The following is a 19,950-nucleotide window of genomic DNA, read 5'->3' as shown; positions in this document are numbered from 1 at the left end:
TTTACTTAAAAAATAAGAACACCACACACATATTGGATACAAATATCACTACTTGTGCATAATATCATAGAGAAAAATAGCATGCAGTATACAAATTCTGCTAAACAGCTGTCCAAGCACACTATGTCAGGGTAAAAAAAATAAATAAATAAAAAAAATCTAAATGACGTTCTGCTCTGCTTGCCTCCAAGATTGTGCTGACGGAGCAACACTGCAGACGGGTAATCATATTCCAGAGCACCTAAGGGCACACAGCAGCACACTGACACGCTAATACTTTTCAGTAATGTATACTGTCAACTAAGTGATTATCGCAGATGACGACTTTGACAATACCTCCCCAGCTTAGGCAAACGGTTTAACAGATATTGTCAACATGAAGTGGTAAAGTTTCATATTTGGCATCTTCAGTGCTAAATACAAAATTGTTTATCAGGTAATACTGAGGACAGAACTGCACATCTTAATATGTAACTGGTCTTAAAGGGCCAATCTATCTATTTTACACATCAAGTCCAGGTTACTCATCACGAGGAGCACAACTCAGCAGGGGGAGGACTGCATTATGATGTCTTCTGCAGCTTTGAATGAAGCCATCCAATGTTAAAAATAACCCTTCTGATGGGGTTATCTCAGTTTAGGCTTGAGATTTCACACTTTTTTTTACAGAAAATCTGCATTACAAACTGGAGGTTTGGGGATTTAAAGAAAAGGGCATTTAGGACACTAATGAATGGAGTCAAATGAAAGACAAAATTGAGCTACATTATAGAAAATGTAGGATCCAGTGTTTTCTGACCTTGACCCATCTAGAGAGTAAGGATTTAAAGAATTTCCTTTTTTAATCTGTCCCTTGTGGGCCCCTTACCGTTATGGAAATGCAGAGTTTAACAATCTGAGGACCTGATTCTGTATAATGTCATTCTGGTTTCAGTGTGTTTCTCAGTACCTTCGAACTTTTCCACCCCGTGTAACCGTGTTTCCACCACATGAAGTCTCTCAAGGGACTAAAAACCTTTTGAGGAACTCAGTTCCTCTTCACCTGCATCTCACTGAATCAAATTCCAACAGAAGTCTGAAAAAAATAGGTACCTTCTTCTGCAGAAACTCTGGTCAGGCATGAGATGGTGCAACATTTACAGCAATGCCCTCTAATTTGTCTTTGTGTTTCCACTGCGACCATGAATGGAAATCCATGCATGCCAAAATAACAACAACCTGGGATGGTTGCTGCGTTGCCGTTTGTTGTGTTAGCCTTTATGGCGAATGTTATGTTGTTGATGCTAACGTTTGAGGGGAGAAGACAAAAGAAGTGTTTGAAATGGGTGCTGGTTGTTCGTTCCTTTTCGTTGAACCAGCATGGAGTCCTGTCCGGCAGTTCTTCAGCGCCACTTAGAAGCAGTAGGTGCTCTCTTTTCCTGCTGAAAGAGGTCCTCCAGTGTTGATTGTTGCAGTCAGAATACACAGAAAGGTATTGACCATCCAAAAACGGCCCACAAGTTGCTGGTTTGTAAAACAGATATTAGGCAGTTTTCCACACAAGGAACTCGGGCACGAGGTGACGTGAACATTTACAGGAATGATACCATAATCTGCCTTTCTGTCTTAATTATGGTGCATCAATTGTGAGTGTGCCAAATAATATTTTTTTGGCTGTAACGCCAGCTGTATAAAAACACAAACTAAACAGAACAATAGAAAGTTTATTATTGCCTACGTGATGAACTGTATGTTGTTGTTGGTGATGTTATAGAGGAGACAACAGTTACTCAGCAGGGAGATCAAGAGACCAGAAAATTGGTGCTTGTTGTCCTCTGAGTTTATTCAATCAGCAACGAAACTCGCACAACAGCGTTTCAAAGCTGCTTCGAACTATTTTTTTTTGTCCCCCATAAAAGAGGTTCTACAGACAGTTCCTGCTAGAAAACATTACCAAAGGTTTGGGCTGCTCTAAAACGAGCCTCAAGTTTCTGCAGTAGAAAACAGTCTAATGTTCTACCCCAACTTGGGGGGAAGATACTTTCTGAAGGTTCAGGAACTTTTGGTGCTGCAACTGCAAACAAGTTTATTTCATTTCATTGTGATTCGATACAACAACATGGACGCGCAGAAGAAATCCTAAGATAGACGGACCAACAAGTGCAGGCCTTGTTAAACATTTATGAAGAGAAAGACATCCAGCAGGAATTTGAGGCACTGCAATGAGAAGGTCTACCTTCAAATTTCCTGTCTGTGTCCTGTAATTTCACTGTAGGTTACGTAAATTCAAATTCAGAGTGAACAGTCCATCCATCAGGGACTATTCTCAGTTACTATTAATACACATTAGGTGTGTAGTGAGTGTTTACGTCAGCGTGATGATGCATGTGGGGATGACTCAAATTAAACAACTAAGGCTGAAGGGAATACTAGCTGAGAAATAATTTCTAGTTTTTATCTTTTATTGGATCTGCTGACAAAGAAATACACTGAATGTGTTCTCTAAACAGTAATCGGTGTTTTATTTATTTTTTTGTCTCATCATCAGTACACTGTCCTACACTTTTATTTTAATATTGTAAAGCTTTTCTAAATTCTTGATAAAGCCGTGTATTTCCTTCAATCGCTAAGTTGTGTTTGCATTTATTCAAATGAGGGCTCTCGCTCAATGTGTTCTCTCAGGTTTTAATTAAACGACGGTCATTTCTGTCGCTATAAATGCAAATTGCAATACTTTCCTTCAACAAATGCTTTTCAAAATGAGCAAATACAAAAGGTTTTCACAGCAAGAGTCCAGCTTGAGCAAACATCGCAGCATTGCTTCCACTGAAATGGTTTGGACCCATACTGCTATTCCACATCACATCAGTAAACAATAGCCGAGACAATTAGAAAAGATTAAAAGATGTCCGTCTAGTGGTAGATGGAGAAAGATGGACTTGTTTTTGAGGCAAGAAAAGACCATAACATGTACAATATTCATGGAGTGACAGCAGTAAGAGAGAGTGACACTGGTTTTAGCTGCAGCCTTGGCAAACACACCACAGAGGCATTCATTAATCATTTAGACTTCCCTACCACCACTCTGTGTGTTACAGACTTAGTGTACAGGAAGTGCTCATAACATTATGTGTGTGTGTGTGTGTGTGTTTGACTTCTCCTCAAAAACACCCACAACTTTGTGAAGGGCACGGAAAGCTGTAAGAATACACACATACAAAAGTTACAAGCAGCAGGTATTATTTTTTCACAGGCTCATACGCGCACGCACACACACACACACACGACAACATCAGGTTTATATACAAAACTGGTAACATTGGGACAAACAAGCGCCGGGGGTTTCGTCACTGCACAGTGTGAGCCGTTTTTAGAAGAAGCAAAAGGTGGCTGACTGGGATCATAAAGAGAGAAACATTAAAGAGGTGTAAATGATCAAGGTTAGAAATGACAGCAAATGGCGCAGAAGAGGTGAGAGATTTAAGAAGGGTAAAGGTAGAGAATCACAGAGGAAGAGTGAAAAGCAAAGAGAGGGAGGAGAGAGTGAAACAGACGAAGACACAACCTGACATTCGACATTTAAAACATCTTTAATCAGTCACTGAAGCTTGGTGTGAAATGACAGGCAAGGAGTGGGAAGCAAAAACCCAAAAACATCAATGCCAGGTAGCTAAAATGCGCCATCCATTCAAGGACATAAAAGCAACACATCATGTGGCCCCGCAGAACAACCACCCAGATACCAGACATCTTCCAGAGTCAAACAGAAATAAGGAAACATTAAAAAAGAAATAAAATCAAGAAAAAAAACAGACATGTCCAGAGGGCACAGCAGATACACAATGCAGGCTGATGTGACCAACTCGATCCTGGCTGGCAAAGACAGATGCTCAGAAATAGCAGCAGCCTCCACCTCGGGTGTGCCCAGCCCTCCCTGCTGTGACATTACCTGCCTACCACCGTATAATCATGATGAATCACTCTGGGGCTTGCTACCGACCACAGACCGCTCACACCGCCAAACATTGAGTGGCAATGGCAAACATCACCACACCATGCAGCCTCTCTCCCTTTATCTTCCTTCTTTTTCTGTCATGATGCTCTCATCCCCCCCCCTCCATTCTTTTCTTTATCTCTGCCTCTCCCTTTCTTTCTAACATCTTGCTTCTCTTCTGTCCTTGCCTTCTGCACTCTCCTCACATTGTCTCTCTTCTTGCATGGTCTGATTCTTTTCTCCCCTTTTGTATTTTCTGATGCATCTCTGTCCTCCATTTCTTCTTTCAACTACAAGGGGAGCAGGCACCAAAGAAACAAAGTAGGAGGTTCAATATGCAGAAGGACAATGGAGGTGACTTTTGCGAGTGCAGGACTGACAGTTTAATAATAGTTTTACCAATTTCACCCAGTCCACTGTGTATGTGCAGAGTTAGGCCGGGCTCACACTGCAGCAGTTTTAAAATCCTCACAGACTTTGAAATTGGGTTGCATCACACGTATAAGAACTTCACAGATACTCCTCTAATCTCAGACATGCACACACTACAAGATTTGAAAATAATCGCGCTTCAGGGGATTATTAAGATTATCATGTCAGAGGGAGCAGTCCACCTCACGTGATCTCATGGGAACACGGATGTAAACAAAATGGAGGCTGTGGTGCAACAAATTGCTGTAATTTTAACGGTACAAATGAGAAACGCAAAAGGCTAATGTTTGAGAAAAAGCCATCACCATGAGTGGGTTTCATTCTTGAGCGAGAAGGAGGTTAGATTTTGTTAGTTTTGATATCTGTAGCCAACATTAGCCCCAAGACACATCTATTTCGCAATAATTTTTTTCTATTTACCACATAAACTCTGGTCCCCTACTGCATTTCTTAACAACATCATCCACTGCTTTAAGAGTTAGTGTGATAATCAGAACCATCCCAATTTTAATTTAAAATACTGAACGTGTGTAATATCCCCAAGCAGTTTGGGAGGTTTAAGATTGGATCTGTAAACGCCTCACATTACCAGATAATCTGGGCTGAACGTCGGGTCAAACCAAGAACTCAGACCAGATTTCTGACGGTCAGCAGGCGTGAAAGGGGGATAAACTGCAGTGTGAGCCCAGCCTTATTGAGCACTCAAAGAAAAAGATGGCAAGTAATGTCCATGCTGCTGTGTAAAAGTCATGATAAAGTACGTGAAGCCATGCCTTGGACATCTGGTGCTAATATACAGTTCTCCACCTCGGTCCTCAATAGATGTCTGAGCTATAATTCTAAAGCAGGAACAACATTTATGTGAACTTTCGTATTGTCTCCAGCATTTTTTTTTCCAGATCATCTCTCAGCCTAAAAAACTTGGTCGGTGATGTTGTTTCAGAGGGGAATTCGATATATTTGGAGTATTATACTTCCATAGTGTCACAAGTTAAAAGACTTGTGGAGGGCATTTTCAGAATTTAATACAAAGCCAAGCTATATTACTCTCAGCAGTTTGTTTTAATCTACCACAGGGATCAGGGTGGGGAGGAAAAAAACATTGTTTATCATCACTTTTCTCCTAAAATCAATATGTGACAACGGGGATGAATTACATATTCTGCAATAACAAAGAGGGTAGCATCACCGCCTTAATTTTTGTTTTTTGTTTTTTTCCCAAACAGCACCACAGCTACAAAATCGGCCTAATTTATCAAAGGCAGCCAAAAGGAGGCAGAACCAAAAGTAAAGAGTTTGCTGAATATAATGACGGCAGCCAACAGTATGCTTCTAAGAGCTGGCAAAATCCAAGATGGTGAATTTCTGTCATGACTTCCTAAGCAATTACCTGTGTTCCCCCCCTTCACTTTTCTCCTCTAGGCTACTGTCTAAATAAAGAAATGATGCTGGGGAGGCAAACAGCACCTTGAGAGGTAAACAGTGTAGCGCTTTAATATTGTATGACGTCCCAGCTTTGTTGCTGCCGGTGTGAGCAATCCTTCAGTATCAGCTGTGCAAGGTGGCAGAAAGCGGGAGGAGAGACAAAGGTCAGGAGGTTAACAAGACAAGTAAGCTGGCCATCTTCTCCCTGATTTGTCTCATTCGCAAGCATCTGTCTGATCCTTTGTGGAGCTGCCATCTTGGACCGCTCCACTCACAGCTGATCCCTATTACTGGGGACGACAGCATCCTTATTACTGAGGCTGAGAAGCTGCTAAGAGAAAGTGTATGTGTGTGTTTAATTGTGCATGAGGGAAGGAAGGAGGAAGGCAGTGCAACAGCCATGAGGGAGAGGGCAGCTGTGGGAGAGCGTATGAAGGAGGCAGGCAGAGAAACAACACACTCATGTCCAATAAAGGCAAACACAGCCATTACATCCTTGCAAGCTCGCTGCACTTTCACTCCTGATGGCGACTCAGGAGCACTTTCTAGTCGGTCAATTTAAATAAAGTGTAATGGGTGAGTGGTCACACTGGGAGAGAGGAGAGGAGGGTAGTCGTAATAGTAATACATCCCAAACCAATGCGTAGGGATGGGCAACAGAACCTGCCCGAGGGTTAAATTATTAAAAAACCAGAGGATCGATAAGATCCAGCGTTATCAGTTCTGCTCTCGGTAATAGAGGAATTAAGAAAATAGATTTCCTGTTTATTGTTGTGAGATAAACATTATCTTGCGCATTTTATCTTATCAGCTCTATGATGCATTTGCGCTATTCCCAATCTAGACAAGATATCTATTCCTCAGAGGCCGTGTGAGAGTGGCAGCTCTCTCTGGCGTGCTGCAGCACAGTGCAGGACACAGAGACTCTGATCTTAGTGACAATGGCAGAGACGACTAAACATTAAAAAGTGTGGTTACGCTTCACTATGCTCTTTGCCACAAGTGCAACAAGTCGTTTGCAAGTAAGACCAGAAACACAATCAGTCTATTAAAACATTTAATAAAAAGTTTATCATACGCAATTTTTGACTGCTTCGCTCATCGCTCATCTCCCGCTGCCCCAGGTATGTTCTGTATGCCGACAGCCTAGAGCCCCAACACAGAGTTAACTGAATTATTAAAAATAACATTTAGGCAGCTGATTGTTTAGCTATGGGTGCGTTCAAAAATTCAATATGAAATGATCAGAAATTCAGTTTCAGTGTGCTCCGAGCAGAGCAGACTTAGTGATTTAGGGGCTGCAAGCAAAACTCTGTCTTTCAAAAACTACATTCTTTCTTTAACTGAATGTCGGTATTGGCAATGGTAGCAATGCTGTAAACTTTTCTCTTAAGTAAAACTATTAATGCCACACAGTCAAAATGCTGTCAAAAAGTCCTGTATTCATTCAAATTTTTCATCTAGAAGTGGGGAGTAAAAGGGAGAATTCTTTTTGAAAATAAAGCAAACAACTCTGTCCTGAATTTGTTGCATTTTTTTCTCTTAAAAAATACCAAAAAGTACAACAAGAGTACTATGAAAGTGGCAGACTGATAATCAGCATTGGTAGGACTAGTCGTACCGTTAGAAACTTAAGGTTACTGAAGTACGATCTAATTCACTTCCACACATTTTCATTATTGCATCAGTGGCACGCTGCTCCTCCTCGGCCGCTCCGCCCGGCATTTTCTTTACAAAAACACTCTGTCTTCTTCTATCTAATGACGTTCAAAACACCAGCAATTCCAGCTTTAAAGATGAGTGATAACCGATATTCAGGACAATGTAACGGACGTATAAATGACACATTCATCATTGCAATGTGCTCCAATTCAAACTATTGCTTAATAAATGTGCAACATATTTCACTGATGTAGTCGACGTTGCCGGTGGATCACATAAATGGCAAAATGAAAGCTGTAAAGTTTTTATTGCCTGTAGAGTTGAATTTACTCATCCAATAATCTGGAAGAGAAAAGCCCATTCTGACTACACTGTTGTAGTGAAAAGTAAATGATTAAGTCTCAGGAGTTTATCTATCGAGGAACAGACTGTTTCAAGCATTTCTATGTTTTCAACTATCAAAATTAATTCTTTCACACCACTCTGACGTGCCAATGTGGTGGCGCTGTCTTTTCAACTCAGTACAATAAAGTTATTGTGTGCTTGTGAAGAAAATTGACTATAATTACAGGGGGAAAGTGCCACGGAGATATGGGGGTGAGCAATCCACAGACAAAGCCTTGGCATTTTGATAGAAATTTAACAGTTCAGTCGTGGGTTAATTGTGACAGGTAGACTGAAGAGGACATTCTTACTTTAGATATGTCTTCTTCCCAGGCTTTTTGTTTGCAAGACAGTCGTTTCTTTGATCTGACTGCCTTTGTTTCTCAAAAACAATGCAGAAAAGTTTATTTAACAGAGAGAGGGAGTTATTTTACTGTCTCGCTAAAAACAGAATACAAATGCATTCACGCGCTGCCTCTGTCTTATCAGGCACAATCCGCTGTGTTTTAGAGAGGCAAAGACGTAAACAGAGGAGAAATTTTCGCATTTAAAGTCATTTATCTACTGATTTGTTCAACAAAATTATTTAGAAAGTGTTGCAATAAATTATAGCTCACTAGGGCTGTAGTCAACCACAGAAATCAGCTGAAATAGTACCTGCTCTGCATATTTATCTGTTACATAAACTAAATCGGCTTCAGTGCACTGACAGCAATCTACCTGCTGGTCTTATTAGCCTAAATGAATTACAAAATAAACATAAAAAGAGAGCATATGCTGCATATTAACTCATTTTAACCTTATTTTATACTGAAATGATATCAAAAGACTCGGAGTAGACCAGCATGCACCTACTCATATGAATCTGAAAACAGAACTATTCAACTGTTAATGTAAGCACAAGGAATATTCAGCAGTATAAAGCAGACAAGTTACCTTCTTGTTTCTACATGATCTGCCATGTTGGCTGTTTAGCACATTTAACACTATCCCTAACCCTCTCTGGCCATGTATGTTAATGAAATGCACCCACACTGACAACTTCCCCGACATTCAATTAGTCTGAATAAACCTTCAGTCAATGTAAAAGGTAAATAAGTTGGAGCGTCCAGGCCCCAGTAGGTTGGACGAGGTCAAAGTTGGGAAAACATAGAGAAAACGTATAGAAGTGCTTTTAAGTGTTTTACTTGGTAATACAAGCAAAACTTGGCTGCTGCTAAATGACTGCCATTTGCTTGAAGTGGTATTCATTGTCCATTTCAAAATAAAAGCACTTCACAGGAGTATTACATTTATTCATAACAATGCATCTTCATAAATAAATGTATTCATACATGTATTCATAAAATGTATAATAGAATAGAATAAAACTTTATTGATCCCTTTGGTGCAAACCTCAGGGAAATTGTTGAAATAAATGTATACATACATTTCATCCTAATCCTCACATTTTATATTATAAATGTTAACATTTTATACAGGCAGTCTGCTCCTCCTACCAAATATTAATTAATAAGATTAATGGAGCCCTATCGGGGTAACATTGGCTATTATTTGACAAAATGTTCATTGGTTGGACAAGAGGCCATATCAATCAACCCAGTGAACAAACAAAAGGAAATAAGGTATAAATAAAGGATTGAGAACAGAAAATGCACTGAGGCATTAAGAGAGTTTATGACAGCGTGCCACATCCAACACAGCACACCAACACCTCAAATAGGCAAGTCCTGGAAAGCGAGAGCGACTTAACCTGAGCCATGTGAAATAACATTACAACAAACAACAGCATGAGGATCAAAAATGCTTTTATGAACAAGGTTTCAATCAAACCAGTTACCACTACCTAACAGCAGCATGAACACTATGTGCCATTGTGTCAGGTGAAAAAAAAACACCCTGTTCCAAGTCTTTTCTTGTTACCTCGTAGGAAAAAATATTGATTCAAACAAGCGCGTCATTGTTGCATCTGAAGGTAAGTGGGTGCAAGATTTTGCACACACAATGGACAAAGGCCCAGCAGAGCTCTTGCGATATATGGACATTTCATTTTGCATCTGTGATGATGAATGTCAATCGATTAATCATAACGACCTCAAAAAACATACGTAAGCACCATTATTAGACTGTGCAAAAACAATGCTGAATTCGCAGGAAAAAAGAAAAAAAAGAAAATAGGATATTTTGCTGACGGAGAACAGAGTGTTCATAGCAAAAGCTGTGGAGCACGAATTCAAATAAACAGAAAAATGTCATTACACCAGAATAAGTAAAAATTAAGACTTGGTGGGAAATGTTGCTCTGCTGACACCAGAGTGGTGGGTGGTAAAATGCTGCTCATTCCTTTGGGGCAAAAGAGGAAGGGAGGTAGAGGGAGACGCAAAGAGAGAGAGAGAAAGCTGAGAGTTTCTGTGTGAGCGTCGATGTGTTAAGTAGAGCTCGGCGCAGAAACAACAGCGAGATGAACTCTGTTTTTGGGTTTTGGTTGAAAGGTCAGATGAGCTTGTAGGAAGAGTGCACAGAGGAGGAGGAGCAGATGACTCAGAGACAACAGGCCATAGATCAAAAACACTACAAATAAAAAAGGCAAAGGCAACGCTGAGGGGTACGTTACAAATCGAGGTTCTGTTGCGACATCAGAATTTACGGATCAGGGAAACATGCAGTGGGTGAATCACAATCGCACTACTTGTTTCACAGGAATATGGTGGAGTTACTATTTCATGTAGGCACAAAAACAAAAAAGGAGGTCATTAAGTCCCCAGAGAATATTTTTCATTACAGTAGCTTGTGATTCAGAAAAGCCAATATTTGCACAGGTGCTAAACGATGATAGTTTTTGATGTGTTTACTGCGAGGTAGATAAATAATCATGATTCCAGCAGTCTATGCTTTCAACACATGGAAAGGAGACTTGTTTACAGACATGGCAGATAATGACCATGAGCAAGGTGAGCAAAACAGGAAGAACACACCACAAAAAAGAAGAAGGAATACTTTGCCCTTAAAACCACACTTCAAAACTGTTGTCTCAGAGCATCACAGGCAACTGCAGGGGAAGTTTAAGCCAAAAGTTTTTCCAGCAAAGCCCTCAAATTTTCTCGAGGCCCTGGAGAGTTTCTAGTGACCACCTTCCAAACCCCAGTCAGGTGTTAAGTGAGGCAAGTACAGTAAACACAGCGAGGGACAGCTATATTCATTCAGCATAAAGCTATAAAACTTTATGTGTTCACTCAAATTGGTAACTTCTCGTTATTACAGTTGGCAGCACATTTTGTGTGCGCGCGTATGTGTGTGTGTGTGTATAGTGTCCACATATACTTGCCAAGTGATTATAAAACATAAACACTGTGTTAGAAAATGGGCATTAAAATGTTGCAGAAACATAAACAATGCAAGAGACGCCAACTTCACCCTGCGAATAATAAAAACGATGATACTGAAGAGCTGAACCTGCAGCTCACCTGAATTCACCTCCTCTGGATGGCAAACAATGAATACTGCCAGATGACACATTCCTGCAGGTGCGCTCAGCACATAATATTATCTGGTTTATCTATTCAGTGGCAGCTGATAATAACGGTTAATATATCAGCGTTTATTTCAAACACAGAGTGGGCGCAATATTTGTTCAAAAGCTGATGGAGCACGTTGTTGTGTTCACCATAAAACTTCAGAGTTGCTAATTATACTTATTCTAATGTGCACATTGGTGGCTTTTGTAATTATGTCGAGTTTTCCTATTGATTTTATTGTTCCATAAGGCAAGCCACCTAAATCAGAAAGGCAATTCAGTGAGATTACAGGGTAGGAAGATGAGTTTCTTATAAAATATAGCTTTATTTTAATTAGTTTCTTTTCACACTCAGTGGCCACTTAAGGAAGCACTGCTTCAAAAATCTAATGCACGCAATGCATGCAAATTCTACATTCCAACAGAGGTAATAATGTTTTGTTCAACCCAGACAACGGAGGTGCTAGTTTATATTTACTACTTAGGTTTTTGCTTGCATTGGGTTTGAACTGAACTACATTACATTTAGAAGCATTTCGGTTCTGTTTTGCCAACCACATTTTCAAACATGAGGTTAATACAAAAATCACTGCTGACTTTGGCCTTGGTAATAAATATGTAGTTGAATTAACATTCCTCTGGCAGTGTCAACAAAAACTGAACTTTATGAGGCTGCTGCCCTGTCATACAACACTTGACTAGCTGAACTGGAAGTTACAGGGGTTTAAGCTGCAGCTGTCTGTTAAACCAAAACGTCCAAATAATGTTTCATCTGAACTTAAGCTACCAAACCAACGCCTGTGTGTGAGAGACGCTCATCGTTATTCAGCGCACTGGGAGTATACAGTCGAGTTATCATCAATTTATCTGCATTGCTGCACTGTTATTTGTGTTGTCTTGGACTGCATTGTGTTCTGTGGTGTTTCCACTGTTGCTCACATTTCCATATGTGCACTGCACAACTAATCAACACTACTGACTAATGAGGCCACAAGTGATGTTGTGTACGCACTTATAGACAGTGACCTGAAGACTTGTAGGGAATTTTTAGCTCCAACAATGAATCACTTAAAGGAGAAAACCTCCACTTGCATTTGTGATACTTAACTAATGTCATATCACAGCATATTTTCTACTTTTATCACTTTAAACCATCTGCAGTATCAATAATTAGTCACATTTATAGTATTATAAACAAAAAAGGACATCAAAATAGGGCTAGAATGGAAGAGCAAAAGTAAAGCTGGCAATTATACTGAAGCGATAAGTAATATCACACTTGGTAATGAAATATTGCACCTAGAAAATGAGAGAAAACTGCACATTACACTGACATTATAAAGTGGACCACATCAGCAGCAAGTTTAACGTAAACCCCAGAAACAATGACCTCTGCAGGAGTTTAAGCCACTTTTACAAACTCAGCAAATACACGATATCCAGTCAAAACCCCAGGCGACACTGGCTGAGAGAACACATCTATAAACCATAAACCACAATAAAGCTAATCACAGAACAACAACAGCAGTAATAACTATAGCTTATTCATCTAGACTTGATTTAAAATGCACTAAAATTAACACAATAAACTATGAACCACAATTATAGTCACAGACCAAAAGAGCAATAATATTAATAGTAACAATCGTTCATTCACGATGAACATCCATATATTGCACTATTGATCAATCTGAATAATAATACTGTGCTCTTTGTCGATCTATGCATGACCACGGATTCAGTCTCAGATTTCAGAGATGAGCCCCTGACTTCCAATAACTGTGGAACCTCTCTCTAACAGAGGATCATTATCATTAAACAGCAACTATCTCCACACCGTATTTCAAAAGATATACGGCCCTTTTCTCATTATGGTATAGGATTATTTTTCTTTTTATGACTTAAAAACTTCTTGCCACTTCCCTGTGGATTTATTAAGTACATCAGGCACACATTTTAGTGCCTTTTAAGGCTTTAATCAATTAAATGTATTCCTTTGCCGTTTCATCAAAGAGGCCATCATTTTTCAGGAGAAAATTAAATCAGGACATCAGGAAAGCAGTTAAACACAATTTCTATCTAGGTTGTTTGACAAGAAGCCACATACAGAATTCTCAGGCAAGAAAACTAATCAACTTTTAATGTACCTGTAATAGAAATATTTGGGGTTTTTTTTCGTGCAACATAACATCACATTACAAATGTAATCTAAGCATGAAGCTGAGGTAGGGCTCTTGGTATGTAATAAGCTGGATTTTGCACAAACAATCCATTATACACAGTATACAAAAGTGATGCACACAGATTTGGTCACAGCGGTATCACCTCAAAACGCAGTTCATAATTACATCGTCGAAATGATTACCAGCCATGACACCGTGACTGCTTGTGAAACTGCATGCGATCGTGGTGTGATCCCATCGCAAGCTGGCCTCCAGTTTATAGATGCGACACAAGAAGAGACGGAAGAAAGGAAAGCGAGGGGGCAGGACGCAGACGAGGGAGAGGACAAAAGAAGCGACGTGAAGGCAGTGACAGAGGTGAAGACGTACTCTCTGTAGTGAGGTGAGGCTCAAGACAGGCAGCTTCACAAAGGAAGGAGAAAATGGAATTTGAAAGTGATCCGAGTGGTGAAACAGGGAAATCTGCACTGACACACACACACACACACACAAATACCCAAAGCTCACATCTGGTGTGCTGCTGCCAGAAGGGAGACAGAATACAAGGCAATGACACAGATAGAGACGGGTGGGGTGGTTGGTAGGGAGATAGTCAGACAGACGGAGAGAAACAACAGAGATAACTCTTCTGATGACTCGTGGAAATTAAAACCTTTCTTCTTGGAGACATGCTTTCATTCTCCCTCCCTACTGCGGTTCCTTTCTTCCTGAGCAGCAATTGTAGCTCCAGGTAGACCAGGTGCGTGAGTCGGTATATGTATGTGGACGTGACTGAAGGTGTGAGCAAATCCACACAAACTCCTTCTTTCTCCTCTGTTTTTTAGACACGTATACAAACACACACACACAAAAAAAGGGCATTCTTTGTTTTTAAAATGATTGTTTTTCAGTCACACACTGAGTTGCCTCGTAGGCAATGAATTAGAAAACTTAAAAGAATTTCCGTTGGCATGACTTGCCGTAACACCTGTGATGTTGCACTGTGTCATTTCACTTTGAGCCTACCTCGCCAATATTCCACAGTCATATCTCACGATGGAAAAAATGCATGGCTCTTTCATGGTCTCTATGAGAGGGAATCAGAAGCAATAAAAAAATCAAATATAAAGCCATTTCAAAGCGTATAGTGACGCTTTGGACTGACTATACAAGAGACCCACACAAGACAACTTGAAAGGGAGATGAAGGAGATGACTCAATCGAGTTCGGAGTAACATGAAAAGAGCTTTGTGTGTGTGAGTGGGTGTGCATGTGTGTGTTTCTGCGTGTCTTTTTTTTTTGTATAATATATTTGGTTGAAACTGAACACACACTACGATGTTAACACATTTTTATTAGGTGTACAAATACACTGCAGGCTAATAAGTTTGTATTGGAATTATAATTAAAACAGCGCGCAGTGGTGCATGTCTTCATAACTTGAGGCTTTATCGTGAGTCACAACAGACCACGGTCTATTGTTTAATAAAGGATTGCTGCGCCTGTGTACATAGAGACCATAGATAACGCTGCACTGACACCAGCTCATGGGACAGAGCACAGGCACAGTGCCTTCGATCAGACTGTAAGTCGCTGCTCAACGTCGTGCTCTTCAAACTGAACTCTGAGCGAGGACGAGCCATTTTCAAAATTGGTAGTTTGGTCTGATTATGTGAAGGCTAAAAAACATCTCACTTTAACAAACAAACGAAACGTCAGTAGAACGTCAGCATGACTCGAGATCTTTCTTATTGGCCCCGGGTTCTGCTCTTGGCCTTTGGCAGTTTTCCAATTTTTTTTAATGCGCTGTCAATGAGGGCAAACAAGCCTTTTTTCTTACAACAAAATCAGTAGACCTTGAGCAAAAGAGAAGATAATGAAACTAATAAAATATTGCACGAGGGATGATTCATATATTTAATCATGAAGAAAAACAATAGATGCCTCCGATTTATCATTCATATGCCATAGCCTAGAACTGAAGGATTTTGGCATTGTTTGAAATACCACTAACAGCTTCTTTTTCTTCTTTTTTTTGTACAAACACAAGCAAAATCACTGTTGGAATCAGTTGAAATGATAAAAGCATGTTCAGTCTTGCTATCATGCACTGTTATAAAGAAAACCACCACACAGACATGACTGCAAACATAAACAGATCGAAGTTAATGACTTGTGTCACAGGATTTATGAGAACTTCTCGCAATTTTTATTCTGGTCTGCTACACTAATGTCCAAAAGATTTATGATCACCTTACTCGTGGCTCACACACCACTCTATTTTTGAAGACGCAGCTAGGATTTGTGAGGCATGAAATTCACATGTGGATGTATAAAACCACCTGTATTAATAAACCACTGACACAAAATGCAAATATTTACAGTACCTTTAATTTATTATTGACTTCGTCTATACATACATGTGTATGTACCATATAAGTACATCCACTGTTGCCTACAAGTCATGACAAGTAATATTCAGTTTTATTATCATGTTTTCAAGGTGCAAGATATCTATTTATACACTATTCACAAGAAAGTCATCTTTAAAAAGTGCCGGCCAAACAGTTTAAAACACTATTAGAAATGCAGCTGCTGAAGAACAGACTGTTTGAAGATGCTCCACTTCTGAAATGTTTCCAGCAGATATTTTATTCCCAACAGAGGTGTGATGGAGCTGCGGCGCAACCGGATTGCGACACAGCTGCATCCAGTTGACAAACTTGGCTCCTCGCACTGAATAAAGAAATGCTTCCCACTGGTACCCTGATTTATTCTTAAGTGGGACTGACTAACCCGTGTAGCCAGTCGTTTGATGTTGTTGAATCATATTTTAGCCAATTTATTCTAATGTCTTATACATTAGCATTCCTAAAGCATACAGAGTGGAAAATGAACAAATTAAGGAATAATAATATTAATGTAATAATGATACAGAAAATCCACAAGGCTCTCTTGCTTCTCTCCACTTTTTCCTCTCCTATTACTGTTTATCCTCTCTCACACTCTGTCCTGTCTAAAACACCACCTAAGTTATTTCGTGCATGTAAATAAAGTGTTTGCTTAGATAGCGTTCAAGTACAAGAGTGTCAGAGTGTGTGAATGTGTGTCATTGCATTAGTGAGATAACAGAAGAAGAGAGTATGTGGCTGTCTCTCAGAAGTCAGTACTGCATGCAGTGTTTATCCACCACATATTGAGCAGTGTTGACCAGAAAAGCCCCATCGGGGCCGTTGGACCAGCTGGTGTAATTCTGGCATACACACAGCCCTAAACACCAACATCTCTCTCCTTCACACACAAGCAAACACACAGAAAACGCACTTCATTCTCTCAGCACCACACATACATCATCCTATGGCAGCCCCTCCATTTCACTCCTCTCCTCCACCTTACGCCTCATCAGACATATTATAATTAGGTGTGCTGAGTAATTAACATCCAAATTAGGATATTCATTTGCATATTTGCCCTCATTTGCATACACTTCTAGTAGTACCATACCTAACGGTCCTCCACATGGTGATAAATGCCGGTACAAAGCGCAGTGGTAGTTTTTTTTTTCCGATGCAGTATCCTGATATCACAACTCACGCAAACATGACTTTACAAGCAACAAACATACTGGTAGTTCTCTTTTAGAAAACACAAACTGAGCATCATAAACAAGAGAAAGGGGATGAGGAGGACAAGAGAGGGAATAGGTAAATGGCACAAAATCTCCACTGGCTGTAGGAAGGAGAGTGAACATATCTGAGACTGAGGAGGGGGTCAGCAACGGAAGTACCCGGAATAGAGTGAGAATGAGACACTCTCCACATGAGAAAAGGCAAAATAAGACAGAAGGAAGACTGCCTCTCCATTTATACATCTCACTTAAGCCCATAAACCTTTGCAATTGAATCCATGGCTGTGAAGAGAGAGGGAGCAGCAGCTCTGGAACTCAGAACGAAGGCTGTTCAAGCATAGAAAAAGAGAAGGAGAATGACGAAATACTTCTCTCTCTCTCTGACATTTGCCCTCTGAATGGCATCAGCTCAATGGAGCAGAACGGCAAAGAGTGATGCAGAGTCAGAGAAAGAAAAGAAAGAGAGAGACAGGCTGCAAAACACAACCGAAAAACAGAGGGAAGAGTAAGAATAGGAAAGGCATGAACGACAGTAAAGAGGAAAAGAGCGACAGGATGGTCAGAGCACTTCCCGCCAGACATTGTTTCACCAGTCGTTGCACAGAAGAGGAAAACCTGAGTTATGCTTCTACGTTCCACATCGCTTTCACGATTTATGTTCCGGCGAGGATAATGCAGCTGGATGGCTCTGTTGAAAAGACACCCATAAATCTGATCTCGTTTTCAATTTTTTTTCCTGCCTTTCTTTCTCTCTTCCAGCACTCCTTAGATTCACTCAGTCTGTGTTCTTTGGCACTCATCTACTCTGGTCTATTTCCCGACTTATTATGTAAAGGTATTCAGCAGGAAGCCTTTGTCTCATGTATATACTGTATTCTGCTGAGTTTGTAAAGCTTGTAAAGACAAAATCTGCACTCACAAAAAAAAAAAAACCACTCTTTGTCTGCCTTACACAAAAAAAAAAAAACCACTCTTTGTCTGCCTTACACAACAAGCAAACATCCAACCCGCACTCAGAGGCCTTGATCTACTCTTCTTAAGATTTTACGAGGTAACGCCTTTACTTAACAATAACAAGTCTAACAAAATGTTAGGAAATTACATGTTTTAATGAGTCAAAGGCAATTCAGCCATTTCATAAAAATGCAGTCAATGTTTGGCCTTCAGACCAGATGATGTAGCGGTGTGTTACACTAGGCTTGGGCAGCGTCAGAGTGTTGCCATACCGCTTTATTTTTCCACTAAAATGACATAGAAACGCTCCATTAACATTCATACAGTAGTGCACAACACTTTCCACCATAAGTCAGCTATGATAGAGACAACTGGAGCAGGCAGGCAGCCGAGCTGAGACAGATGGCAAGCCCTGGTGGGGACATGGGACCCTTAAAAAAGAAAAATGGGAATATTTTCCAATTAGATCCAATTTTTCTGGTGCACACTTCTTCATACGTGTTGCCTGTATAAAGAAATATACACTTTAGACCTAGATAATAAGGTGTACTAGACCTATATGTGCTCAAATCCATTTCTCTTCAGTTGTATACTTATTTAATCTTTTTTTTTTGTATAACCCAATTTTTATATCCTGCACCACCAAACTACTCAGACCGTGCTCCATAGCTGTGCACTAGAGAATGGTCTGACTGCCATGGAGTTTATTCTGCTGTAGTGGGAACACTGGTTTGTTTGTTTTTCTCTTAAACCCATCATGCCTGTTTTGTGTGTTGCTAAGCCCAGGATGCAGCAACAGTGCCCCTTTGAAACAGTGTCTGGGGGAATTGTTTTGGTGGAACATTTGCACGCAGGGGGGCCAGTGTTGTCGTTAACATGGATAATTAATTGAAAGAACAGAGCAGCTCACCTGACAGCACGATCCAAATGCTCTACAAAACTTGCCATTCTTCCAAATGGAAGGAGAAGCGAATGCCACATGAAATGCACAGCAGAAATGGCTTATTTATACCTACAGTCTACATCCTGTGAGTCACACTGACTTTAGCAAGCTGACCTTAAATTATTTGATTCTGATTTGCTGTTTTGTCTTTTTTTCCACGTAGGATAGCACAAGGCTAAGCAAACAGAGCATCAACTAAGATTAAACAACATGACATGTTGTTGCCCGTATCACTGTATCTCTTCCATCACTTTTTTATTTACTGTTATTTTATGCATTCAGCATTGAACAGTTGCGAACACTGTTCTGAAACAAAGTGCTATAAACCACCGACATTTCAAGTATCTGTGGAAATGGAACACTGAAAATATAAGGAGTTTATTTCAAAAAGGGAGTTTAGTCATGAGAAGAAATAGTCGGAAGTTGAAAACGCAATCTGTCTGCACACTGCTGCAACATTATCCTGTAGCAAGCATTTCTTAAATGACTGGTATTAGACAGCACTAGAAGAGACTACAGGGAAGGTATTTACGGATGAAAAACAGACATGGCCCAGCCTACAGCACGTAGTGACTGTTAAATATACATGCAGCCATCAAAGCAGAGTTCACGCATCGCATTCACCTTTGAAAACGAAATGAGTCATTGACGTCTTTACAGAAAAACAGACACTTCTGTAAACTTAATCTCAACCTAGTTAGCCTTCTCTCTGGCTCTCGGCCATATGGAGGTCTTTTATAAACAGGAAAAATAATGATAATGTTTGGTTGAGTGCAGACAGCCAGTCAGCCCGGCGCTCTCACTCCAGAGACCCAATTAATACCAGTGTAAACTGCCGCTGCCCTTCATAGGCAACACCAGTCAGAGTCGTCT

At 40.2% G+C, this 19,950-nt stretch overlaps 1 protein-coding gene across 1 annotated transcript in view; it reads right to left on the bottom strand.

Moving 5' to 3' along the window:
- Positions 1 to 19,950, bottom strand: part of LOC103366750 (calsyntenin-2-like) — a 162,016-nt gene that overhangs the window by 141,077 nt on the left and 989 nt on the right. The gene's annotated exons all lie outside the window — the stretch shown is intronic.

This window comes from Stegastes partitus, unplaced genomic scaffold, assembly GCF_000690725.1.
Source record: "Stegastes partitus isolate 25-593 unplaced genomic scaffold, Stegastes_partitus-1.0.2 Scaffold973, whole genome shotgun sequence".
Lineage (NCBI taxonomy): Eukaryota > Metazoa > Chordata > Actinopteri > Pomacentridae > Stegastes > Stegastes partitus.
The sequence above is the reverse complement of the archived record's forward strand: the minus strand, read 5'-3'. Positions and strand labels throughout refer to the sequence as shown.